Raw genomic sequence first — 27652 nt, 5'->3', positions numbered from 1 at the left:
CTCCTACACGCGCATATATATATTGTTCTTCACACACACACACACACACACATGCAGTGCAGTAGTGGATGACCCCTATTTGGGGTCATTTATGCTAACTTAAATTTTATAGATAGATAGATATAAAATTTAAGTTAGGATAAATAACCCCAAATATATGTGTAAAGAAAGTGAGAATATTCTGAAATTGCTCCAGGCATCCTAGGTTATTCACTGACAAGTTTTAAAGGAATTTTCCATAACAATTATTCTTCCATTCAAGAGTGTAATATACAACTCTATTTATGTATATTTGTAGAACATGCACTCACATTACCAAACATTAGAATGATGGCATGGATTGCAAACTCCTTATTGAATCTTTTTGTTTGATCATATTGTCTAAAGAGTTAAATGCACTCCCCATGGACCCTTTTCAGTCATCTGTATTTAAAGCAGGGGTGGGCAATTATTTTGGCTGGAGAGCCATTGAATGAGTTTTGGTGAGGTGTTGAGGGCTAGCCTCTCCCCTTAACAGGTTCCCCACCCTGTGGTTGCCAAGTTGTGATGAGAAGCCTAACCCCTGACTTTTGCCACCAGAAGTCTCTCCCTTTGCCCAAAACATATTCCTTTTGAGGTGTGTGTGTGTGTGGGGGGGTTGCTTGTATATTGTATGCAGGGGGTGGATGTGATTGGGGGAGTGTGTGGTTTGGGAGTGTGGGTGTGGTTGGGGTGTGGGTAGGCTGGGTTTGTGCATGTGGGGGGCTTTATCCCCCCACCTGCCTCTCCCCACCCACTCTTTGTGACATGGCTGAGCCCAGCCCCTCTGCAGGCAGGGGGACAGGGATCGGCACTGCCTACCTGGCTCGCAGTGTGCTGCAAAGGGCAGGACAGCAGCTGCCACCAGTGGACAGCAAGAAAAGCCCCTACAAGAGGGGAAGGAGGGACAGGGAGTCAAGCCTGGCACCACCAGTTCTCTTGGTCTCTGTCCCACACTTGCCCAGAGAGGCTGTACCCAAGCCTGTGCTGGCTCCTGCTGCTGCTGGTGCTACTTTAATTCCACATGACTTCCTGGTAGGGCTACACCAAGTTCACACTGGCTCCTGCTGCTGCTCCCACCCCACCTGCCTGTCCTGTGCCTGCCCAGTGGGGCTTTGTGAGCAGCCAAGCTACTTCATGCCCTCCCCTCCTTCCACATGCTTCCTTACCCAACCATTCATAAGCAGGACCAAAGTGAGCTGCAGGTAGAACCCACCCCACTCTCCTCAACTCTGCAGGTTCCTCTCTCTATTTGCTGTCCAGAGTGCTACAGCATGGATAGGAGAAGCAGACACTGAAGGCTGGGGGTGCCCAGCTGTTCTCTGAGGAGGTGCAGCCGCCCTGTCAGGAAGCTGTGCCTGCTGACTGGGACGGGCACCCTCCAGTTGGGGAGGCTGGGAGCATAGTAGGTGCTGCCCCAGGTGGGACTTGGCCCTATGCAGAGCACAGCAGGGGAAGCCGCTGGTGGGACCAGATATAATTAATTGGTGGATGCCTGCCTGTGGCCTGGATCCAATCAGCTCATGGGCTAGATATGGCCCACCTGCCGTATTTTGCCCTCCCCTAATTTAAAGAAAGTTCACGTTAATTTTTTGACTAAGTCCCTATGGAATTTGTAAAGTAAAACATGGGTGTGGGTTCTAATGAACAGTTTAAATGTTCATTAGAAATCAGCACCATTCTTGTGTACAGACGGGGCCTCCACATCTTTGTTGGAATCAACAGCTGAGTTTGGTAAAAGGCTATTCTAAATATTCTGACGTGCATGGCTCCTCCGCAGCTTCTCTAATTAACCTGATGCAGTGCCACATGCATTCAGCATCCTGTGTTTCAAAATGGCCACAAGGGTGCTTTAACTAAAGCTTGTTTGAGTTTTAGTTAAAGCATCTTTGCCACCATTTTTGAAACACAGGACACTGCATACATGTGACACTGAAGGATGCTGCAGCATTCTAATTGGAACAGTCCAGCAGATGTGTTTTGATTGGAATGTGTCGCAGCATGTGCATTGACATGCTATGGTTCTAGATTATAAAGTGTAAAGTGTTTGAACCTTGAGGTCTTTCAGCCTTTTTATAATTAAAAACAAAACAAAACAAACTTCTCCTATATTTTTTTAAAAAAATAAACAAGTGAAAAAATACCACTTCAAATCTGTGTTCTAAAAATATGCATCAGGAAATATCAAAGTTTGCTGCAGGTGCAGTTTTAACCGATCCATTTTTATGAATGTATTGCTATTATCAAGTATTTCATATAGAACTGTTTAAAAAAAAGAAAAAGAAAATTGCTGACAAAATGCCAATGGTTGGAAAATGATTTTGATATTCTTCCCTTGAAAAATGTAAAGCGGGCTTTAACCCACTTCCTACTGACAGCATAGGAAGGGGCCTTTTTTTAAAATGACAGTAAAGCCCTTAGTTTGTCTGAGTAGTTCTTGTCTTTCAGCAAATGCCAACTAGTCACATATCAACTTTTCAGAAATCATAATAGAGCATGATAGATTTTTCTGCAGTCTTAGATACACATATGTAGCATCTTAAAGTGCTGATTGCTATACCGAGTAGTGGTCAGGGTGGATGTTTTGATGCTCTTATTTTTTGAAAAATGTAGGGTAGATGGGTTATATTTGAAAATAAGTTTTAGTTATTTGAAAAAATGCTGCCACAGACAAAACAGATGGATTAAAAAGTGGTAACAACACTGTTTCTGCTTTTTGTTTCAGTTTCACAGAACTGATGAAGTGCTGGATCCAAATGGAGACTTCACTGCTATAGTGCTAAGCATTGCTTAAGTCTAACTTTCAGTGCTTGTCTACACTGCAGTGGTTGGAAATCCTGGCACCCATGTGCCTCAGCACACCAAGTAAGTTCACTTGGACTCGCTGATATACTTAAAATATCCTCTGGGGCTTGAACATGGCAACCATTATCGTACATTAGACACCAAGTGTAACAGGGCCCCTACACCATTATTAAAAGATGGAGAGAGCACAGAGATGACTGGCCATCCCCAACCCCTGAAACAAGCTAACACAGGCAGGAAGCCCTGGAACAAAATGGCCTCTCAGCCCAAGTGTAAGAAGTGACTGATAGGCCTGGGGTGCAAGAGGAGGGTCAAGTGACCCAGGAAGGGACTTATAAGCACAAGCCAGAGGGGCAGTGTGGCTGTAGGAGCTGCAGGGGGAAGAGTTCCAGGTAGAAGGTAGGCTGGAGAGCCCGGAGGAAGGATGGTGGGCTGCAGAAGAAGGTCTTAGAGCTTCAGTAGTGGTGGAGGAAACCCTGCAAACTGAACAGGATCAGGCCCTTTGGGCAAGGACTTCCACAGGGCGAGGTTAACTCCAGGAGGGGAACCTTTCAGTTTGAAGCAGATACTCAATGCTTTAGTTTTTGTTTATACTCAAGGACCAGACTGTGGCTGTAAGAGCAGAGGATGCCACTGGGAAAGGTCCCTAGGGACACCCCAGATCCTACATGCTGTTGTTGGTGGAAGTATTCTGGTGTTGAAAAGCAGAGATTAGGGATAAAAGTCCAGAGCCTGCAGAGAGTGAGACCAGAGGCCAAGAAGCCCAGGGACCACAAGGGCCTAAACAGGAGGGATTGGGCCCAGAGCTGCAAAGGCATGGCTAGAGCTAGGACCCAAGAATGTATGGCCCTGGAACAGTGGACTCGGGCTAAGGGTCTCAGCCAGAGTAAAGTAGAACAAGGCCAGGGGCCAGACAAAGGCTTACTTTCTTTGCCCTCTAGAGACAGCCTCCCTGTCCATTTATAACATCAAAGCATGGCAAGTAAGATAGCAGGGTGGGACCCTGAAAGGACAGAGAGGATGATGCAGTTTGGCCCAGATGGTGGCCAGGAGAGGTGCTTTTGCCATAATAGCACCGACCAAAGGCTTGGAAGTGGGCAGAAAGGGACAGGCCAGAGCAGAATCACTGATATACTTTCAGGTTTGGAGTTTACTTTCAGACATGGAGTAGCTTTGTATATCAATGCTGGGATTTGCTACTACTGTGGCTACACAAGCTCATAGTCCTGGATTAGGGAGATAGACTTCCTTTAAAGTACATAAGGAGATTTAGGAGTTTTTGAATAGAGTCCAAAAGAGCCAACAAATTCAGCAGTGAGAGAGTTAAAGTCCAGGTGTGCACATTGATATCTCTGAGCTCCCAAAGCTCTCCGGATCTTGGATGCTGCAGGGAATACGTCTTCTTTTTTTTTTGTGATCCTCAGACCTGAACCCAATGCCCTTTCTTTGAAAAAAAGACCTAGGCCTTTTCTTTGAAAAACAGAAGAAAGATTGTTTTTGTTTCCTAAAATATAACAGCAGGAGATGGTGGCTGCTCTTCTTAAAAATATCCTAGCGGTTCTACATGTAATCATGTGGAAAAGCCTGGTATAGTTTCTTTTTTTTTCATTAGTGTAATTCAGACACAATCTCTTCTGCCTGTCCAGAAAGTGTCTAAACCTCCAAACTCTAGACTAGGCTGTGGGGGGGCACTATTCTCTCCTTCTCTTGAATCAGTTTCACTGTTTAGAAAAGAATTAAAGATTCATTGGCCATGTCTACATGAGACTCTATGTTGCCCTAGCGATGAGCTACTGCACCATAGCTTGTTGCTATGGCAATGTAGCATTGCTGGGTATGAACTGTGACAGTGGGTGGAATCCTGTAGATGGTCTGAAGGTACTTTACCCAACAATCGCTTCAAGTGCTTGAGAAAATTCAAGGTGAAAATTGAAGTACAAGCTAAGCAAGGTTTCTATGGTAGAGTTTTTTGGGTTTATTTTTGGGGGGGGGGGCGTTCAATTTAAGCACCTAAATGTATTGCCTTTTAGGAACTGAACCTGGAAGTGTTCCTCAGTGATTTGTTTAAAATTCCATGGGAAATATAGCATAGAACAAAACTTATGTTTCAGTTTAATGTCTTAGCCTCAGGAGTAAACATTTTGTCTTCTAAGTTTTTTGTTCTTTCACTATCCCTTCTTTAGAGCATTTGGATTCCCTTTCTTTCACTGTCATTTAGCTCTTTCTTATTTTTGTTTCCCCTCTAATGGATAGGGAATTGCTGTTGTACTTGGTGTTGCAAAAAAGCAGGGGGCTTGAACTTCTCTAGATCACTAGTCACTGTGATATTACTCCAGTCATTTTTAAAGGAGAGAGAGGTATGACAGACTACATGCTTTACTGTGATATTTCTGTTATCCATGTTCAGATTGCTGTTATAATATTGTATGACTCAGGTTAGACCCTTAGCCTAGGCAAAGAGAAGGAGGGGTTAAGTGTCAAGGTTGGTTACAGGAGACAGATGTTCTTTAGCAACATTAGTTGTTATTGCCTGTGTTGGCAAATCGGCAGAGGTAAAATGGCTAACACAAAAAGGTGCTGAAGGGAAATACACAGGACAAAAAGGGAGAGCAGGCTAGAAAAACTGCTCTGGTAAGTCTGAGCTCAGAACAGGCCAGGGCCATGAAAGAAATTGGAAGAGCTCTGGGGAGCTCAAAAGACTGGAGAGGAACAGTCAGTTTAAAGAGAGATGATGTAAAATTCCTTCCCCTCAACAGTGAAATTAGTTGTTTCCGTATAAAACTCCAATCTTGCCCTCTTACACTAATAGTCACACATTTAAATTTGTGAGGTGAGGAGGATTTGGCTAAGTCTACCTATGTTCAGCAATTTGGTATGAAACAATATATAAGAGGAATTTTATACCTGTGTAAGCTTTACAATACCCAAACGGCTACATGGTCCCTCTTGACTAGTCAAAAACCTTACTTTTACTTGTTCACCCACAACTAAGTTCTTTAAATAATCTCCACAGAGTAGTTACCTCAGCCTATCATTTTAACCATTTATTTTCTCTTAGATTTGAAGTTCAGTTATTTGCCTTGCAGTGGGCTGAACTGGCACCTTGTAACATTTCTTGAGGAAGGGACAATTCATAGATTGTCTGCCTGAAAAGTGAGGAAAAAACAAATTTTGACTCCTTCTCACCAGGCATATCTGCATAGGATGATGCACTGCTGTCAAATGGCAGCCCTTCTACTGACTCACATTATAACGTAAGCTTTAAGAAATATCTATGTACATCTTATGAATTTTGGTTAATATTATGAAACAACAGCATGATTGAATGCCTTAATGTGTACTGAGTTAACTCTAAGTGGACAGCAGCCCTAAAATGTATTATCCATCATGCCTAGAAAAAGCTACAGAACAAGCTGAATGATTGGTAACCCTAATGATTTTGTTGAAGGAGTATTACTTAAATAAGGGAATGAATAGTGGAAAATTGAAAAACAGGAAAGGAAGTGGAGAGTGTGACATGCCATAGGTTTAAAACAATATGGGTAACTTGGAAAGAAAGATAAATATAAAAGGTCTTTCATACGTGCATAGAAGCAGGGTTCTTTCATAGCAAGAAGGGTGCTTTTATGACAGTAGGGTGAGCTGAGTGCAGAAAGGACAGAGACTGTTTCAAATGATAACCCATATGCAGGAGTAAGATCCTAGCCTCCTTAGACCAAATCCTAAAACAACTCTAGGTAGAAAAGTGAGGCAGGGATGGGGTGACATATTTTTTCACTCTTTTACCTAAATGCTGTAATTATTTTTTATTTTAGATAGCAAAGTAAAATATAAAATACAATAAATAAATAAAAATGTGTGATTCACAACCGTATAGCCCTGAAAATGTAAACTGACTGCAAACAGAGTTTCTTCGGAGTTGCACCTCTCAGAAATGGTGTGGTTAAGTTACAGCTCTTTGGAGGAGGAGGGGGACACTGTCAGCATTGGTCCTAGAACACCAAAACTTATTTTTGAAAAGAGATATCAGAAAAAAAGTCTGTGCCAATGAAGTGTGCCAGACATGGCAAGGACCGAGTCCTGAAACAAACACATATCCAGAGATGTTAGGAACATGTAGGCCCTTCACAATGGAACAAAAGTAATGTGGCCTGATGAGTATCCAGGCAGAGGAAACTTTATCAGGGCTTTGCTAGTGTCTGTGTAGATTAGTTTGATTGAGCCAAAAATTAGAGAATCAACATTTTCAATGATCTCCAGGCTTTAAAGGCACAACCCTTCCAGCATGATAAAAGTAATGGTTCCTTTGAACTGTTTTATGAACAAATTATTTTTATCCCTCATCAGGTTGTTCTACATGTACTTCGATCTCATCATTTATCCATTTGGGAACAAAATTATATCCTCATAAAATAATGCAGTACTGTAAGTGCTTAATTAGAATTCAATATAAAATACTGTAGACCGTTATCAAGAAGTGATTGTTTTGTTTAATTGCCAGTTATAAAATAATATTAAACACATTCTTTGATTAAACTTTTATAGACTAAACATTGTAAAGGTATGTGCAAATAATGTATATGGCATAATTATTAAGTGTCCATGTGGATTTTCTTAATTTTATAAGTCTTGCCAAATGTCTGGTATTCTGATTCTGACTACATAACAGAATGGCCCAAGTGCCATTCAGAGAACTGACTTTTATAAAAGCTTTACATAACCTCACTGTATACTTCATTTAAAAAAAAATCTATTCTAAAACCTTTGTGCCATGGTATCTCTTGAGTATTTAAATTTTTTAATTGTTTAAAGAGAGATGCATCTCAAAAGGTGTAGACCAAAGTTCAAGTGTTTGAATAATTACCTAAAAGTTTAGATACTTATTCAGTGTTTAACTAACCATTTGTGGCTGAGGATCTCATACAGCAAACCTTCCATATTTCTTAGTCTCAGCTGAATTAGAAATACCAAAGAACAGGTCATTCTTTCAGTATTTTTCTACTTTTACTTCTGACTGAAAACAGGAAGTATGGAAATCTGGATAGCTTTAAAATGTAAGCAATTGCTGGAGTCTTGTTTTGGTGTGACTAGTATATTGAAAAAGGTTGGGGCTGGTTTTATCTTCCTCCTCCCCACTTCCCTAAATTTGCCTCTGGAAATATAATACAGTCCTATTTTTCCCCTGAAGTGTTGGGTTTGAGATAACAAGGAGAATAATTTATGGGGCATGCTTGTTATTGTTTGATGTGACTGCCCTTCAGTTAATTGAGTTTCAGTTAAATGGAGATTGGTTATAAAGGTTTGCATCAGTAATTTCATTAAATGTAAACTTGCATCCCAAATTTATGAACCATATCATTTAATATATATGTGACAGCTGCCCTCTTGGCTGACACATCAGGAACTGAACCCGGGAACTCTGGAGCTAAAAGCATGAAATGGTACAGCACTAGCTCCAGAGCCAAAATTTTGTACCAGAGTCTGTAATAATTCATATCCTCTATGTTTTGGCACAGAAGGAGAACGTCTAAAACACACGCACCAGCAAGTAACACACAAACTTGAAGCACCTTGAATAATACCTTTCTAGTTTTGTAGACCACTCCCTCCCAATACTCCAGTTCTCAGTGTCACAAACCCATCCACTGGGGATCACCAAAGCCCCAAATTTCTCCCTACTGTACCACTGCTGTTCCCAAGGAACAAACTGAGGCTGCTCTGGGATAACTCCTTCCCATAAAGTTTCCTTAACAGCAAGCTTCAGCTCCACTGACCTTTATTCTGAACCTTGCAGCTGCCTCAAGGGAATACCATGCAGCCCTGGATGGCTTCTCTATTAGGTTATGGAAGAAATTTTAGGTCCTAGAATATCACTCTTTCCAGAGGCAATCAGTAAGGAATCAAAACAACAAAGTATTTATCACGTAGGAGAAAATAATTCTTTAAGCAAAACTGACTATGGGTTTGGAGGCAAAAATAAAATGACAGGAAAAGATTTTTACTCATTCAACTGGCTATACTTTACCCTTCCTGAGAGGCCTGTCTGTATCTCCAGAAATTTATCCTTTCTGCTGATTTTGTTAGTCCTGGCTGCACTGAACTTTCAAAGCCTGGGATCTACAAGACCCTAATTCTATCATACCTAGATTCTAAAAGGCCTCCAAGCTGGTGCCTATTCCTCTCCACACACCCAAAATTATTATAATAGCTCATGAGTAACCTGAAACTATCAGAAATTTCTGGTCTTCCTGGGACACCTGGTATCCCTCTAGCTTCACGGGCCATTCATATCAGATACCTTTGCTATAGATTAATTTAATTCTCTGTTACAAGTAGCCTATGTCTTGAATTTGTGCTAAATGCCACACTTGAGAACCTTCTAATATTAAAAAAATACATATTTGCAATTTACTCAAGTCTTAGATGACCCTAAATTTAAGACAGTCCCTGAATAATTAGATTCTATAAACTGAAAATTCAAAAACTTGTGACCATCGGGCCTTGAGCACCCACTCTCGAGCAGCCTTTGCCCGGATGGCGCATGTCGAGCATTCTCTGGGCTGGCGTCTTTGGCCGAGCAGGTGTCTTCCCCATGACTCGCTGCCCCTGCTCTTGCCTGCCACTTGTTGGTTCCTCAGTGGACGGGGTCAGTCCACTTGTTGGTTCCCCAGTGGACGGGGTCGGTCGTCTGGTTTGCTCGCTGGTCCGTGGTTCGCCCGATGGTCATTCACAGGGCTCCGCCAGCCCTACACCCCTGCCTCTCTCCACCTAGTGTAAGTTATCTCCCAGTTGGCCTTGTCCCTCTGATGGAGTCACGTCCTTCTACCAGCCACCTACTTTGCCTGCTAGCCAACACGGGGCCTGGTCTCTCGGCTCTGACCCTACTTCACCTTTCTCCTTCCTGCCAACCCCTTCTCCTGGGGAAACATAAAGAAAACCCTCTGAGGGACTACCCTCAGCCCCACTACCTGGGGAAATAAAAAAACCCTCTTCTCTTCAACCCCTTCACACATGGAGAAACACAAAGCGGTCCCTTTAGCAGTAACTAAAACACAGGGTCACGCCTTTGCATGCCCACACCTGGCTTTGTAGCTCTGATCACCCCTACTTCAGCTTGGGGACACTCTCCTGGGCATCAGCCATCCCTGGGGTTTCCTCCCAACCTGCCATCAACTCGGCCGACAATGGCAGTGATACCCTCCCCAACTGTGGCCACTCTGGAGCTTCCTTCACGGTTCTTCCCTCTGGCATGGTGCCGCTCTCACCCTTGCCACTCCAACACTCCTACCTAGAATCCTGCAGAGTCTTCAGTCCTTCCCTGGGTCCTGCTGCCTGATGATCTCCCACTCTTGTGTCTTGGCGGGCCACCCTACTCCCTACTGCTCCCGTTCGCTCCTGGCTCGCCAGATCCTGCAAGACCCGAGGTAGGGGGTCTCCTCCCTCCTCTGGGCTGGCTGGGGTCCTTTCTCTCTGCCTCGTTCCCCTGCCATGCCATCGGCCACCATTTTTAAGATCGCTGGCCGGTGCTCGTAGCTTACGTCACTGGCCAGTCTTAATTGAATAAATAAGCAGCTGATGTGCTGCGTGGGATCTTCCCTCCACCCCTTCTGGCTGTGTCTCCTGCAATGGGTGAGTGTTTATTATTACTTGTACACCCCTTCCCGGGACACTTTTTATGATTTTTTCAGGTATAGAATCTAATTATCAGAGGTTTGTCTTGAATTTGTCCCCCTCTCATTGCTTCAGCAGGGAAAATAGTGGCTGGGGGGTGGTCTGGTGGTCCCTTTGCCCTCTACCTCTCAACTTCTTCCCTCTATAATGCGTTCCTCCTCTTACTGACAGACCCTGCTCAAGCTCTGTTCCTCCCTTAGTACATGGAAGTGAGGGGCAAATTTGAAACAAAGGACCAAAAAGCACTGACCTTAAAATAAGCATACCTGTAGTAATTTGCATATAGGCAATTCCTGGGATCCCTGGTATGGCTCCACCTCATGGAGGACAGGGTCACCCAAATCACATGTGATGGGCCAAATGAGGGGGCAACACAGCCTCTTATCTACCTAGACATCCCCTTATCTACATAGACATTTGGTGATGTATTTTCTAGACATTTAAGGTTGGTGAAGAAACAGGAATAATTGGAAATGGAAAAGGTGCTGCTCAGCTGTGGTAGTGAAGTGTCAAAACATGAGTAGTCAAAACATATTCAGTGTAGTGGTTCACCATGAGTTGAAAAAGAGTTGGTGCTGAGGGGGGCTGTGCACAATGGACGCTATATCTTATTGAGATGGGCTGCACTAACGTAGCTTTGTGATAGGTTCTGTAGGCTGTACATAGGCCTGTGCAGCATTAGCCATGACTTTTGTCAAACTTGGCCATTTTCAAGAGGTCTAAGCCTAAGCTACAGCAATGTGACCAAGGCAGAAGGCCCCAGAGGGCTGTGTTTGAATGAAAAATAGCATAAACTTTTGAATGTGTAACAACTAGGTTGGTTAGTGAAGCAAAGTAAGCCACTCATATGTTTAATTAGATGCAATCAAACAGAGCACAAGGCCTAAAAGCAAACATTATAAAAAAGAATCATACATCATGTAATCCAAATACTCTATATTATAGCTTCATCTTAAAATAATTAAAAGTAGTAATAGACATAGTGATGTAGCTAAATGTATTGAATGTTATTTTGCTATAACAGATATAGTTTTGTTAGAATACTTAGGTAAGCTGTAAAAACAAAACAGCCTTGCCAGACCACAAACTAAGGTGAAAAATAACAGGACCAGTCCAATAGGAAGCCTCTTTTGCTCCTTTAGCTTTCTCAAGGATATAAATCCCAGCCAACCGACATCTACCATGTCTGCACAAATACTGATTTAATCCAGTTTCAAAAGTTTCAGTGAAACAAAGAAATTTAAATAAAACCAATCAGAGGTCATTCACTGGAATATTAAAACCAGCCATCTATAAATAGGCTGGAAGGAAATTTGGACTTTTACATTTTGGACTTCAGAATTTAGAATTATCTAAAGCTCATCAAACCAATTCAAGCCCCTAGAGGAACAGAAAACCCTGGATAGTGGACCTGTTTCTTCCCTGGATCCAAGGCTACGTAAGCATGGTCTTTTTTCAGACAACTAAATCTTTGCTATTGCATATCCTAATAAAGCTGTCGAGTTGTGACTGGATTCCTCTCACTATGTCATCCACCTCTCTAAACCACAGTTAAAATTAAGTGTAACCATTCCCATCTATATATCTGCCCAATATGAACCATGTGTCTTACACATATGCATAGTATGGACTGCATTCAGTCAGTCCCATAACTGGTTTCCAATATTGAGCTTTTCTGGCAGCAACTGAATGATAGATAACGTATTTAATGAGGAGGCTTTCCTGTATGCAAATATAAGACAAAAGGATTTGTTGGGGGAAGCTAATGGGGGAGGGGGGGGACTTTGTTTAAATTGGAGTAAATATGGTGTGTGTGTGTGTGTGTGTATACATAGGTGTATATACATAGGTATATACACACACACACACACAGGTGTATATATATATACCATATAGAATATATACAGGTATGAAAATGTCAGACCTGACCCCAGCTTCACACTAGCTATATGTAAAGATTAAACATCACATGAGTACATCTAATTTGGGAGAATATTTACACATGTCCCTTCCAGTCCTCCTTTCCTATATTCCCATGCCACAACTTGAACCCCAAAGGCAACTTGGTTTTGCAGTGAATCTGTAACACTGTCACAGAGCATTTACCAGATTGTGAAATTTCGACACTTGGAAAAAAGCAGAGCCCATGATATAGTTACCTTTTAAATAGTAGGTTAAATGTGGGGAAAAGATATTTCATTAAATACATGCTAGGAGGAAGAAGTCTGCCATAATTGCCTGGACAACACATATATAGAAATGTGGAATAAGGTAGCCTTGATATTCTTTATTGAATATTTACGGTACAGTTCCAGTCGGGCTTTGACCCCATATAAAAACAAGTGAGGATAACAGGGGTCCTGGGTTGTTTCACTGCCTTTGAAGCATCAGCTTGGAGCAGAGTATGTGTCCAAGGATCTGGCTCAGATGTCTGCAGTACCTTAAGGCAATTAAGAGAGAAAGCAAGAAAAAGGCACAAACATAGGCCTTTTTTCATTTTAACTTTATTCCACCCCATATAGAGCAATCTTCCAAAAACGGTTGCAGAAACAGACTGTTACATTTCCTTTATGCCATGTGGAAATTCAGGAAGGTTTCACACTTGCTGTGCAATGCACAGCCTCAAGAGTACAGGACTTAGATGTTATCATTTAGCCAATCAAAGCTAAGAGAGAATTAGGCAATTTCAATAATCAAATGTTGCTACTCAGTTGTGTCCTGTAATCTACTTGATTGTATCATAGTAATGCTCTGCTACCTGCTTTCCAATATTTTCCCTTTTCAGCCCTGCCCGCTTAGAAAGAGTGGAAAAAATCTAGTAAAAAAGTTGCAAGGCCACTCAAATAAGTGCTCCTTAATTCCATGATATTTTTATATTGCAAGGAAAAGAATATTTGTACATTCAGAATTTAAGAAGAAACTTTTCCTATATCTGGATTGAGGATATTATGTGATTGACATTTTATTTCAAACCCTTTGCAAAGCTGCACTCTAACATAATGATGGGAATAAGGTCTCTGCTGTGCAAACCTGAGAATGCATAAAGTTTTGCTCTATTTTATTTAAATTTAAAGTGGGATTCTCCTGTGGAAGGTGACAACACTTTTAATTTTTCATTAGGACTACTCATGGTGTGTACATATCTGATTATTTAATTGCTCAGAAAGGTTTTATTGAGTTTACTAGCACTACCACTTCCAAGGAGAAAGGACAAAGAAAGGGTGTGACAGGGTCACTGGATCTGTTGATTTCCCCTGAAAGCGTCCCTGTAGTCATGATACATGATTCCTGTCAACTCAGTGATTACCCTGAGAAAAGTTCCCTTTGATTCAGAATGGTGTTTCTGTTTCTTGTTAGATCTCAGTAAGTGTTTTCAGCGTCAACTCAGGGAGGTATTTCCATTACGGAGATGATCAATTGCAGCTAAGACTAATTCGACTCTGGACATGAAAAAAAGAGGGTGGATATTACTTCAGAGAAATAAAGTGTTTTTGTTTAAATGTTAGGGTAAGGTGATGTAGAGATGGCCCTAAGGAGTTTGCTATCTATAATGTTTATTGCTTAGAAAATTAGCTGCAGAACACTTATATGCTAGTAAGAGTGTGGATGTAGAAAATCATACAGTAGATATCTGAGCTGAGGTTGTATCTTTTATTGGACTACCTTGTACAGTTGGAAGAATTAGGAACAAAGTTTTCAGGCTGTAAGTTCCCTTCATCAAATCTTGGGAAAAATCAGTCACAGTCTCTAAGCTAGTATGAGTAGGGACCAAGTTAATTTCCAATTTCACATATTGCAGAAGACATGAAATCAGGCATTGTCTGTCAGATTAAAAAAAAAAAAAAACACCCTAAAAATAAAATTTTGGCTCCTCAGTGGAAGCCTGCAGTCCACATGGCTGCTGTAGCCTGGCCTTACAGTCCCCCAGGGAGAGCAGGAGAGCTGCTGGTGTGAAGGGGAGCAGCCAATCAGTGGTAAGGAGCAGGGTTACATGATGGACAGCCCTCTCAGCCAACCCATGTGAGGGGCAGGGCCACTGTCCCCTAGATAATCATCAGCAAGGGGTAGGTGAGGGGCAGACTCACCATGAAAAAAGACACAAAATCAACTCTGCATGTTGTGAGCCACCCATGAAAATCACTTTTGCTTCCTGAGACTTAGGTAGATCCCTAAGTATGAGTAAGAACTGTGGCTTAGTTTTAACCAAAGTATGTTAGTAGTTGAACATTTCAAAGGAAATTGGGCAGTTACGCCTGTGGAACGAAGAGCAGTTAGCAGAGGGAGAGGTAAACAGTGTCTATGTTAAATCTATACTTTTTGGTGTCTTGTAAAGTTAGGAGTTTCTGTTTGTAAGCCTGTCTTCTCAATGTATATTTTTTTAGATTTCTTTTTAGAAAGAGAAGTGTGAGAGAGTACTGAATTCTGGAAAAAAAGTGTTTTCTCTTTTTTTTTTTACACTCAAAAAAGGTTGGGAAGTTCATTCTGAAATATAGCAATGGCTTGATTTCACCTACATAGTTGTAGTAAGGGTGCATATATTGCATGTTAAGATAAGAATATGTAGGATCCTTATATTATATGGCATTATAGTAGATCTGTTGATAGAGGTGGAGATATGTTAGTAGGCTTTGCATTTGTTGTTTTGTTCTGGGTTTTTTTGGTTTGTTTGGGTTTTTTTAGAAAGGCCTGGTTCTACTTGGTTTCTGCTGATCAGAGGAGACCTTGCTTTTGATGATGAGTTTGGGGTGCTATTTGGAAGTCAAGAGGAAGGTTCTTGAAAGAACTTCTTTCAAGGTAGGACCTTTGAATATCTTTTGCAGTTTTTAAATGATTTTTTATGGGTTCAAACATGAAATGGTGTGTGACAACCATTGGTGCTCAGTTGGGAGAGGGAAGGGGCTTCCTTGTGTTCTAGCGGTTTTGTGAGAATAGACAGAACCCAAGATGGTGAAAAAGGAATGGATTATGCAGAACCCTTCAGAAAAGAAACCTTTGAAAAAAGGATTCTTATGTTTGTTTGCATTAGGTTTAAATTCCTAATGTGATACTAATATGTCTGTTCCACACACCCTCTCTCCCCCATGTCCATCATGCATAGTTGTGTTTCATTTTTTTGCATGCATTTTCAACATAGCTTATTAAGATCAAGTCATTTTTTTCCTGAGTGTATCTCATTGGATGGAAAGCAAATGGAAATTGTTATACATAGATATGTATGTATTGTTAAAAAAGTTCGGTCTATCTATCTATCTAGATATCTTTTTTATATATATAACAATTCCCATTTACTCTCCATCCAGTGAGATACGTCCAGGAAAAAACTGACTTGATCTTAATAAGCCATGTTGAAAATGCATACAAAGGAATGAAACCTAACTATGGATGATGGAGATGGGGGAGAGCTCATGACTGCTATGCAGTAACATTGCATCATGCTTCTTGCCATTTGATGCTACTGTGTAGTAGTCATGGGCTACTGCGCAGTCAGCGTCTTTTGTAGACATGGCCAGTGAGACACAGGACAGGCTAATAAATACTTTAATTCCTCTCCCCCCACCTTTAGGCAGAAAATCAGAGAAAGTGTTGAAGGTAGAGATACAGTTCAAAGCTCTTAACTATACTGGAATCACTGAGTTGTGGACAAGGAAGCCCCTGGAATGGTGGCCTGGAATCTGTATACCTTTAGACACTTAGCTTTCAAACGGAAATCTCTTTATGATGGTAGTCACTTGTTTGAGAGCTTGCAGGATGGTGGATGATAAAGTGACCGTATGTTGTTATCCTTCTCACCCCTCCTAATGTTTTCTGAACATTTGCTAAACCCACTTGTGGCTTATTACAAAATTAGAATGTAATCTGTTCATGTAAGAAAACAGATGTGTGCATTGTACAAACTCTGCTGTATGGCAAGCAGAGCCATGAGACTCTGAGCACTACTACCATAATAATAGATAGCCTGAAAGTTTGTCTATTGTCAATAAGGACTTTTATTACTAGTGATGATGTAAAAGAAAGAGAGAAATTCCAGCATGACTAGGGCTGATACTGAGTTTGCACATTGGGTGGTCAAATTAAACTCTTTGTGTTTAAGATCAGCAAACAGTTTGCAGGTTATGGAAATTGTTGAGAGATAGTGAAAGCAGAAACCCTCTATGCCACTTTTATAGAGTGACTCTAAAACAGTCGTCCAATATGTCCTACAGTCAGTTATGTGTGCAGATGACTTCTGAAGGAAGTGTTCATAAATAAAATGAGAAGAGCACAGAATAAAAATGATAAAACTGACATTTTCGTACTGAGATTGCCAGTTGGGGTATCCCCTAGTGGGCTATCAGTAGTGATGAGACTATGGAGTTAAGTGTTAATGAGGATAAGAAAATTTTGAGCCCTTTTGGAGGTTTTAAGTGCCAATACATAATGTTCAGTTCTCCTTCACAGCAGCAGAAAAGAGACTTGGATCAATGGAAAACAGGTTTGAAAATGTAGTACTCTGTTCACTCCTTTAAGCACTCAGATGTTCATGCTAGAAGAAGAGAATTGTCAAAATTGATAATAAAAAATACAATCTCGAGAGGGTCAGTCACTTGTCCCTTAAAACAATCAAAAAGTATGGGCAAGAAATTTTCAACAATAAAATTATATAGAGAGCTATTGAAAAAATAAAATAAAGGTCTCAGAGTTTACAGTAATGACCCCATTTCTTTCATAATAACTTTTAGAAGCTGTTCAGTGTTTAGTCTTGATAAAGAATTCTTTGAACATTACAGAGTTTTAGTATCCATATGTAGAAGCCCAAAGGGACAATAGCAGTGAGAGCAATATAATTTTTATTGTGTATTAATCCAAGTTTCATGATGAATATAGGATTCCAACTCTGGTAAGCAAGATAAAACTCATAAGAAGCCTAGGTTTCTTTCTCCTTGCTGTCAGTCCTATCTTACCATAAGAGAGGCAGGAATCACTAGGTGTGAAACAAGCACTGAGTAAAAAATAGAGTAATCATCTATCCAGCTGTGCTTCAGATAACCTTTTTTTACAAGCAACTTCTGTTAGAAAACAAATAGTTAACTGAGAAACAGTTGAAAAAATTCATCACATCAATCTTCAGGACTTCAGATACTCAGGACAGAAATGTTGAAAGTGGCTTCTTTTTTCCTAGAACTGTTATCCAGTGGGCCCCATCTAGGGACAGAAATTGCACATAAACCAGTATAAGTGATTGGAAACCAGTTCAAATCTGTAACAGCAGAAGTTCAGTGTACATAAACTGCCTTCAAAGTGGCCGAAACTGGTTTAAGATAAATGTGGATAGATGTGATACCAGATTTAAATGATTTAGTTTAAATCAGTTTATTGATTCTTTCCCATATCCCCTCCAGATTCAAGTTAACTCACAGCCCCCCAGCATCTCAGGATGCTTTGCACCTTTCCCACAAAACACCCACTCACCGGGTGGTTGGGTTAATTTTGGCCTAAGATGACTGTTCCAGCCAAGCAGAGATGCATGCTCTAGCACTCCCAGCCTCTGGCTGGAGCCACTGCAGGCATGTGGCAGCATTTCTGGAATCAAAAGCAAATGTCTGTTCACTTGCTTATCAGTTCAATTTATGAAGTTAAAACTACCTGTGAAGTTTGAATTGATTCAGCCTCGGGCTTTTTAACTGTCTTAACTTAGACTATACATGTAAGGAAAGGTGCAATGTGATCTAATGCATGAATCATAAAATTGTGCCTCCTGCCATGCCCCCCACTGCATGTGTCCTGCAACTACAAACCCTACAGCTGATAGGCCTTACAACGAGGAGAACACTGCCCCACTGTGAGCCTCATGAGGTGTGAGACTTATAGCTGGGACAGCCTTCCCCGACTGCAAGCCCTGCAGCTAACTACACTGCCCACCCACCACAAGCCTCTTAGGTGGAAGACCCTCAGGTGATGAGACTCCCAGTAACAAGGGAGCACTTGGCCACACATTCAATTAGGCTAGGGACAGAAGTTACACATAAACTGGTTTAAGTGATCAGAAACTAGTTTAAACCTGTAGCAAAGCAGAAGTTCAGTGCACATAAACCAGTTTCAAAATGTCTGAAATTGGCTTAAGATAAATCTGGTTGAATGTAGTATCAGACTTAAATGATTTATGAAACTTCTGTCCCAGACCCCTTCCTGGTTCAAGTTAAATGAGTTCCTCAGCTTTCCAGCATCTTTTGCAGCCCTGGGCTGAGCTGGGCTGGGCTGTGCTATCTGCTCCAGGGCTGGCCCCACCCCTCTGTTCCCTACCTGGAGCAGTGAAGGTTAGATGACAAGGGGGGGATGGGGGCTCAATGTTGGCTGAGGATGCGGCCCAGGCTAGGGGGGTGGAGAGCAAACCCCAGCTGAGGTCTGGGGCTAGGGAGGTTAAATACCCCTTCCCCTGCTCAAATTTACTGCTGCCTACAACTGTGGACTACAAATCCCAGAGGCACTTGGAAGTAGGAAGAGGAAGTGAGGTGCAGTCCTGCGGAGTTCTGTTGTTGTGATTTTTGGACTACAAATCCCAGAGACCTTAGGGGCAGCACAAAGAGGAAGCAAACACACAGCCCATGCTGGTTACATGCCAGAGAGACATGTTCTAGCACCCCCTGACTTCTGGCCTGGGCCAGTGCAGGCATGTGGCTGCATTTCCTGAATGTCTGTTCACTTCTGTTTCAATTTAGTCTTTGCAGCTTAGACTAACCTGCAAAGACTGAATTATTTCAGCCTCAGGCCCTTTGACTGTCTGTACTTAGCCTCAGTGGCATAATTAGAACAATCAACAAAGTTATTCCAGGTTTTTAGTGGCATAACTTTGTACCCTTTGCTTGTTTTATCACTTCATTCATTGGTTGAATGTGTAGCTGGATCATAAGTGTAGCATGTAAAGGTGGCCAGTGTTTGGTATTTTTCTTTTCCTGAAATTTTGTGGGGTTTGTTTTTTTTTGTTTTTTTTTTTTTTTTTAGAAAAAAGCAAACCATTTGTACATTTTGTTAAAAAGACTCGTTCAAAAGTGAACACTCCATGCTATTGCTCCATAGCTATTCAGCACTTGTAAAATGCAGTTTTATATTAGGAACTACTGCTATACATCCAGTAGATAAAATCAATTGTTTTAACCACATTGTAGTGAAGTACTGAAGCCTGCTCTACACTACAAATTTGTCTTGAGAGAAGATACTTATTCAGGGCAAGGATATCAAACTACCCCCAGTACACTGTCTTCTACCAACACAACCTCTCTGTGAATAAGCCAAGTGTGTATGCACTCCAGTGATGTAATAATGAGGGTACTATAAACCAACAAAAATTCAGTTTGAACATTTCTGTGCTAGAAATTTTCCTTCCTGTTGTAAACAGGATAGAGCCAGCAAGAGGATTTTGGACAGTAGACTGACTTAAACAACTAGGAATCTGTCATGGACTGACTTTCTTCAAGTCACTCTCCTGTCTGTAGCTAGACAGAATTGACAAGTAAGAGATGAGCCCTCAAAACAATTCTGGTGGCACCTTCTATTCATAAAGATTAAGTGCAGACTGTCAAAAAACCCAAGGCAGAATCAATTAAATCTTTGTAGATAAGTCTAAACTGTGTAGATTGAATCAATAAGCAAGTAAAAAGACATTTACTTTTGAGTCCAAAAATGTAGCCACATGGATGCAGTGGCCCAAGCCAGGAGCTGGATGGGGGGAGGGGTATGGTGGGGGCTGGAGCATGCCTCATGCTTTGCTGGAGCAGACAGCTTGGGCCAAGGCTAGTCCACCCACCCTGTGAGGGGAGGTTTGTGGGGCAAGTGGAAAGCATCCTGGGATGCTGGGGGACTATGAGTTAACTTGAATCTAGAGAGGATATGCAACAAAAGTTCAATAAACTGATTTAACCTTAAGTCTGATACTACATCCATCCAGGTTCATCTCAAACTGGTTTGGGCTATTTTGAAAGCAGTTTGTGTGCACTGAATTTCTCTTGTGTTACAGTTTTGAATTGGTTTCTGATCACTTATACCAGTTTGTTTGTAACTTCTGATCCTGGCCACAGAGGATCAAAAGCCTTTACTAGCCTCTAAAGAGACTCTTTGTGTTCCACTACCAGGGACAAAAATTAGATCTGATAACTGAACCTGACCAGAGCCTCAAAAATCACTTGTTACCTCAATATTTAATAACAAAATTATGAGAAAATTCAATGCAGTATTTGGGTTATTGTCCTGACTTATTTAACTCAAAGTGTAAGTGAAACCACTTCATTTTCCCCTCCTAAAGGAACTGCATTAAAATATTTTCTATGTAGTAAATAGAATATTAATTCTAGTATGTAGGGGTCTTTATGGAGTCCGTGTACTTTCTGGTTTAAGATAGATACCTTGTGTGCATTCAGAATGCAAGCAGAATAATTTATTTTGTCTCCACCTTGTAAGAAACAAATCTAAAGTTTTTACCTAACATATGCTGGAGGGGAATATAAAGGGATTTATTTAAATAAATTCTCAAAAGAACAAAATATAGGCATAGGCATAAAAGCTCTGAGCTCATATGTACCCTAACTGCACATGGAACTGTTTGTTAGACTAATGGTATTAACTAGAACTTGTGGATTAAATCAATCAGAAGTATTTATTTATTGTTTTGTTTTGTTTTTTGTTTTGCTTAGTATGGGTAGAAGCACTCCAAGTTCAACATTTCCATGTGGTAGAGTAGATTGACTGGCTTTATTCTTTATCTTAAATAACTCTATAAATATGTGGCAAGTAATTTTTAACTTCTAGCCAGTCTTCCATGAAGAATAAAAATTTGAACCACTGTCTTTAAAAAAAAAAAAAAAAAGCTTACATCTTATTTCATCTGTACTAGTTTGCATTATGGAGTGTCTTTTGACTCCTGGGGAGATAATCCTGATTTATATTATTATATGGGCATGTCTAAATGTTCATTAATGCATCACAGTTATGGTGCATTAAGTTTAGTACTTGTATAATCAAGTACAAAATGAATGTGCAGTAACTGGTGTTTTTGCACACTAGCACTGGTGCACATCTTTTTAGTAATGCTAGTGCACAGTAGCCTAATAATATTGCACAGTAGCACTCTTTGTGCTGTGATGTGCTACTGTGCAGTATTATAAGAGTACTGTATAGTTAGTGTCTTATATAGACAAGCCCTATGGCAACAAACAGAATAAGGACCAATGTGTTAACTCATTTGTAGCTCAAAGTTTTTAGTAAGAAAATGGACCATATTTTTTATTTTTCCACCAAGTTTTGCATACAGTTGGTATGTATAAAAGTTCAACTCCTTGAAGTTCAACCAGTTGATTTTCAAATGGCTTACCCTGTACATAAGTGCAAAGGTCTGTCTGCCTGCTTTGCAGAGAGCCTTCAATGCTAAAAGCACTCAGCCAAAGGAACTTAGAGCACACATTCCAGCCTACTTTACAGGCCCTTCTCTCTGCCTGGGTGCAAGTGACAGAGGCCCAGGGCACAGGTCAGGGCCAACTAGCTGGTACCAAAAGGTTCCTGCCCTTTTCCCCAGAAAAAACATCTCCATCCCTTAGAAGTCAGGCAGTGCAGGGGGCAGGGAACATGGAGTGGGGGAAAATGGCTGTGAAAGGAGTTCTGGGTGTCTGGGAATGGGGGTGGGTGGGATTGGGAGGGCCTGGAATGGGAGGTGTCAAAGGTTAACAGTATCAAGAAATGGGGAAGTGGTTGGGAGGGGGAGGCTGTGAACAAGGGTGGAGGCCAGGGGTCTTCAGGAAAGGGAGTGCGGTTGAAGCCAGGCCATGTCCATATAGGAGTTGGGGGGCAATGTCAAGTTCCATTAGGGACAGGATCCCCACAGGGTCCATCTCCCAGCTCTCTCATGCCCCCAACAGCAGGATCCCACCCCCACTGGGACCTGACCCCACCTCCCCACATGGCTGCAGTCCAGTGTCCAGGTAGGGTCTTTGAGGAGGTGGGATGAAGTGGGGGGAAAACTGGGTAGGGGCCAGGAACACTGAGGATAATGGGGAATCAGGCAGGGGGTGAGCTGGGCCATGTCCATACAGAAAGAGTGGGCTAGGGGTCAGTGGGGATGGTTTGAGTCCAGGCAGGGGGAAAGATGGAGGGTCTCTAGGGCAGGGGGCAGAGGTTAAGGGGCTCAAGGATGGTGTAGTCAGGGTGTGTGTGGGGGAAAGGGGTTAAGGGAGCTCTGGGGTGGAGGGATTGGGGGTTTGGGTGCAGATGGAGCTAAGGGAGCTTGAGGCCAGTAGGAGCCAACCAGCACCTGCCACTGGCAAGTGGCTTTCCCCAACTAGCCATGAGTGGAGTTTAGGCTCTGAGCAGGGCTGGGCTTCCCAGTAACCTAGCTGTCAGGGGAAATGGTGCTCTGTCACATGGGTTGTGCTTCACTGATGCAGCCCAAATCCTAAAGCATCTCCCTGGAGAAAAGTTGGAATGGGAGCAGGGCGCACTGGGATGCTGGAGGTCATCCCTGCATCCCTAGTCAGTTGGGGTTATGTGCAAGTATTTGTTCAAATGCTTGCACCCCTAGCACTTCAAGCATATTTGATGCAGTGGAGATTTCCACCATGTCAGCCATTTTTTTAAACAGTTGGAGTGCTGTGAAAGCTTGCACAAAAAACATTTCAGCTGGTAGAACTGTAATTACACTGGTTAAATATAACATTTATATGCACCCAGTGTTCAAGAGATGCTGGTCTGCATCTGTGCTGGGTGTATATTCTTTTTGCCATGGATAAAAACAATGAGCAAGTAAAGAACATTTACTGACAGCAATAAAGAAATAAACATTGATTGTCATGTTCATGAATCTTAGAAAGGATTTAAAGTCAAAACAAGTCTAACCCACCCTGATTTTTGTCAGATGTTTGGAGTCATGGGGAGGTATGTCGGACAATTTTTGGATTCCTGCTCCAGTAGTTCTTCACCTCAGGCTCCACAATAAGCAGATATCAAACACATATATCAGAAACAGTTTTGATACATTTGTTGCAAGAACTTAATTTTATATGGTTTGTTATTGACATACTCTGCTTTATAATAACATAGACTCACTTGAGGTTTGTTCTTTTTACTTAGCATCAAACCCCACCCCTCAAAAAAATGAAACAAAAAAAAAAAAACCTGAAGCCACTAACAGAAGAATAGAAATCAACACCATTATTTTTATGGTCAGCAATTAGCAATACATATTTAAGACAAGAAATTATTACTCTGTTTTTTTTAACTGAAACTATATCTGGTCTCATTAAGTAGAAAACTTAATTCAGGAATGATCATGAGTTGTTTGCTTTTTTGGAAGGAACTTTTGGAACCATTTTGTAAATTCTGAGCAGATTTTTCCCCCCCTATAAATGGTTATAGAAGTCATCAAAGACTTCTATGAGAAGGTCTGCCTGTATCCTTTTCTTGTCTTCAGTGTTTATGCTCCTTATGATAGGAAATACTCTGTTCACATGAGAATCTCTTCCCATCATGGATAGGGGATAGCTTAAAGATTTGGATTCTCACTTGTTGAAGAATTATATGCCACACAAGTCCACTCAACTGGATTACAATTTCTGTGATTCTGGCAGTGTCAGGCACAATGTAGAATTTATTGTCCAACACTTTCAAACTGAGCTGCAGTTCAGCTGCTTTTGTATTGAGACCCACTTGACTTGTGACAATTTCCACTGGGAATCTCTTTTCTGAAAATTAGTTTACTTTCTCCTGAAAATATTGTTTTGTTTTGTTTTTGTCATAAGTGTTTAACTTTTTTCATTCTGCTAATTTGAAGACTTAAAAGAGAACTTATCTTCTAGTCAGAGCTTTACATGGGTTCTTAACCTTGTGGCCCTGGGCATATGTGTAAACACTGTGCCTGGGAGAAATAAACTCCAGGATGAACTGCGCCAGAGTTTAGTTTTGCATGCTAATTGCACATGTAGATGTACCCAGTATTTTGTCTTTCATATCAAGACCATGGGTGACTTTGATACTGTTTTCAGGGTCATATAACTTGGAAAACATTACATTCCAAAACAGACCATGACCAGCTGTTGTTGGTCGGAGATTAATTTCCACACCCAAGATTGTTCTTCTCTTCCATCTGCCAGAATGGGTCTGAACAACCTTTTGCTTCTATAGAAATTAAACCTTTTCAGGGGGAATATGAAGCTAACATATTTTCTAAACAATTATCACAAAATGAATGTCCATAGGGTAAGAAACTGAGAAATGCAACCATAATGAACTCCATAAAGACTTCCAAAGGGTCCCCCTATGTCCTTTCTTTGCTCCTAATACTCCAGTCTCTGTTCATTATACAAACAGTCTGTTCATAACTACAGTTTTACCCAGCTACAGTTGTTTGAGATGTACAGTTTGCTTTGAGGGAAATGACTCCTCCGTCCCCCAAGAATAGAAAAGTTATTCCTCCCCCTCTCCTTCCACAAAGGAAAAAAAAATAAAACAAATTTATTTTAGAGCGATCAAGACTCTAATCTTAACTGTTTATGCACCAATGACATGTACCTGCAACTTTTGGCAAAATTCAGGATTCAATTACACTCCATGGCAAAATGGAACTGCCCTGTTTGTACCTGCTGGAAGTAAAATGGATGAGTATGAGGTGGCCTTTCCACCTTTTAGCTTAATAATCTAGTACAGTGATTCTCAAATGGTGTGTCACCACACGCTAGGGTGGAAGTGTGCCAAAAGATCCCCGTGTGTGGGATCCCCCATGTGTAAATGATCTCCTCCCCCATCGGGAACCTTGTGGCTGTCTCAGCCCCTATACCTTATGGATCCCCTATGGATATTGGGGTAAAAAAACCCATAGAAAAAAAAACAAAAGCAGAGCAGCACATGCACAGGCAGTGTGCCTTTGCAGTGCAGAGAACATCTAAATGTGCTGCATGTGGCGATGCAGATGAGTTTCCGGTGCCAAATACCACACAGACGTGCTTGTCTAGATGCAGCTTAAATGTGCATTTCAGTGCAGCAAACTATTCTGTAAGATAGGGACAGTACTATCTTACAGTAGAGTTAATTAGTTTACTGTGCCCTAATGCAGGTGTACATGTAGATAGTGATGTTTTACTGCAGAATTAAATAGTCTATTCTGCAGTAAAGCACATGTGTACATGCACCAAGCCTCTTTTAATATGGCCGTACCTTTGTTTCTGAGTTTATACAAACTTCTCATGCATCGTGGTTCTAAAATAGAAAGACATGGTGGACTGATGGTGTAATGATGAGTGTAATTAAAGAAGTACGTCTTTTTGATAAAAGCGAATCTTGTTTATTATCTTCATGAAAAGAATCTAGCAATGCTTTGCAGATCGCTCTGTACAACAACCAGCGATACTCTCTACTTTTATTCGGATAACATGAACAGCATGTGCTTTCTGTTTCAGTTTCCACCAATGTCTCTTAAAGAGACAGTGTACTATTCCCACAGGTAGCTTTGTGGGTATGGAGGAGGGGGTTGTTACCTATGAAGTCACTATTAAGGGAACAGGCACTACAACTTTCTAGGAATTAATATTGTACTTAGTTAGTGAAATGGAATATGCAAAGAATGGAATTTTCTTGCATGTGTGAATGCACTTATTATCATTTACTGAATAAAGGACAGGTATCTGTCCCTTCATATAAATAACTTGCAATTCTATGTATATGAAGAAGATAACTTACCTCTATGCAGTACAGAAACATCTAGCTTCTTATGATATTTCCAAATGACATTTTTCAAAGTGCCTAGTAATGTTTGAGCATGCCATTTCATTGCTCTCCATTCCATGGGTCCATTTTGTCATTTCGTTCTACACTTAAATGTATACTGGTAACCAAAGTAGTACTTTAGAGGGAAAGAAAAAACTCACAATGTATTTTAAAGTTTTCTAAACAAGAGTCTTTAAAATAGGAGAGACAAACTTTCTCAACACTTTCTTGGTGTGTATATTAAGGTGTTGCTTAATATTACTTGGGGGCATGGAGTATGATAAAATAATCAGTTATTTACACCACTGAATCATTCAGTCATATGATAGAAAAGTTATAATACAAATGCAGATTGTCTGAATTTTTACAATTTGAATTTCTGCCAGCTCTACTTGCATGGTGACTCTTATCTGTAATGTCTGTGAAGTCCAAGGATCAGAGAAACTTCTAAAGCTATACTTATAGGGAAATGTAATAATATAGTAATATATTCCCTTAGGGAAAGTCCATTCTTCACCTTTTATTCTGATTTTAATACTATTGCATTGTTCAGTAACTAATAATGCTGGGCTAGCTGAGCAATGTTATGTCCCTTAAGAAAATCCCTAAATAGAAGTGAAGTGTTACGAATAACAGCTCTATAATTTCAATATGGGAAATATTTCTCATCTTAGGAAGTTTATTACAAAGGTCACTACTGGATGAATAACATGCAGAGATAAGATATTTAATGGAAGTGCACAGAACTGCAACAGCTCTGTAAAATGTAAGACCAAGGGAGGTAGCTAGGATCACATGAAGGACAGATATGTAAGTTTTTGTTATACAACATTATTATAGTAGTTGTTAGTCTGATATTTTTCCTCTTTATCTAACTTCAGAGATTAACTCATACTAGCACTGCAACCTTACCCCCATTATAATCTGAATATTAAAGGCTCTTGAATCTTGAAGAAAAAGAATGCATATTGGTTGGTAGATGGTTTTATCCCTCACAAAGTCAGTGATTTGTACAGATAAATAGAGCCCTCAGTCTGGATGGTGAATTTAGACGGCCTACACAGTTGACTTCCCATTAGTAAAGTGCTAGAAATAGGGTCGTATCTGATCTACCCTTATCAGTCTTTTGGATAATACTTATCTTTGGCTAAATATCTTTGGATCTTTATCTGTGGATAAATATTTATGTGTATGTGTCTTTTGGATAATCTGATGAAACAGCAATGCAAGATCAATGTGTCTCTCTACCTGGTATTCTCTGATTATATGTTAATATTTTTTTAAATTTCTTTATGACCAAAATATGATATGCATCCTAGTGTCCTGAAGGAGTTCATACTGGAAACTGCTGAATTCCTAAGTACAGTATGCAACCTATTACTAAAAAAACCCCAGCCTTAGTACCAGAGGACTGGACAGTTGACAGTGTGACACGCCCCCG

Source organism: Crocodylus porosus, unplaced genomic scaffold (assembly GCF_001723895.1).
Source record: "Crocodylus porosus isolate Cpor-Errol unplaced genomic scaffold, CroPor_comp1, whole genome shotgun sequence".
In the NCBI taxonomy this organism is placed as follows: Eukaryota; Metazoa; Chordata; order Crocodylia; family Crocodylidae; genus Crocodylus; species Crocodylus porosus.
The sequence above is the reverse complement of the archived record's forward strand: the minus strand, read 5'-3'. Positions refer to the sequence as shown.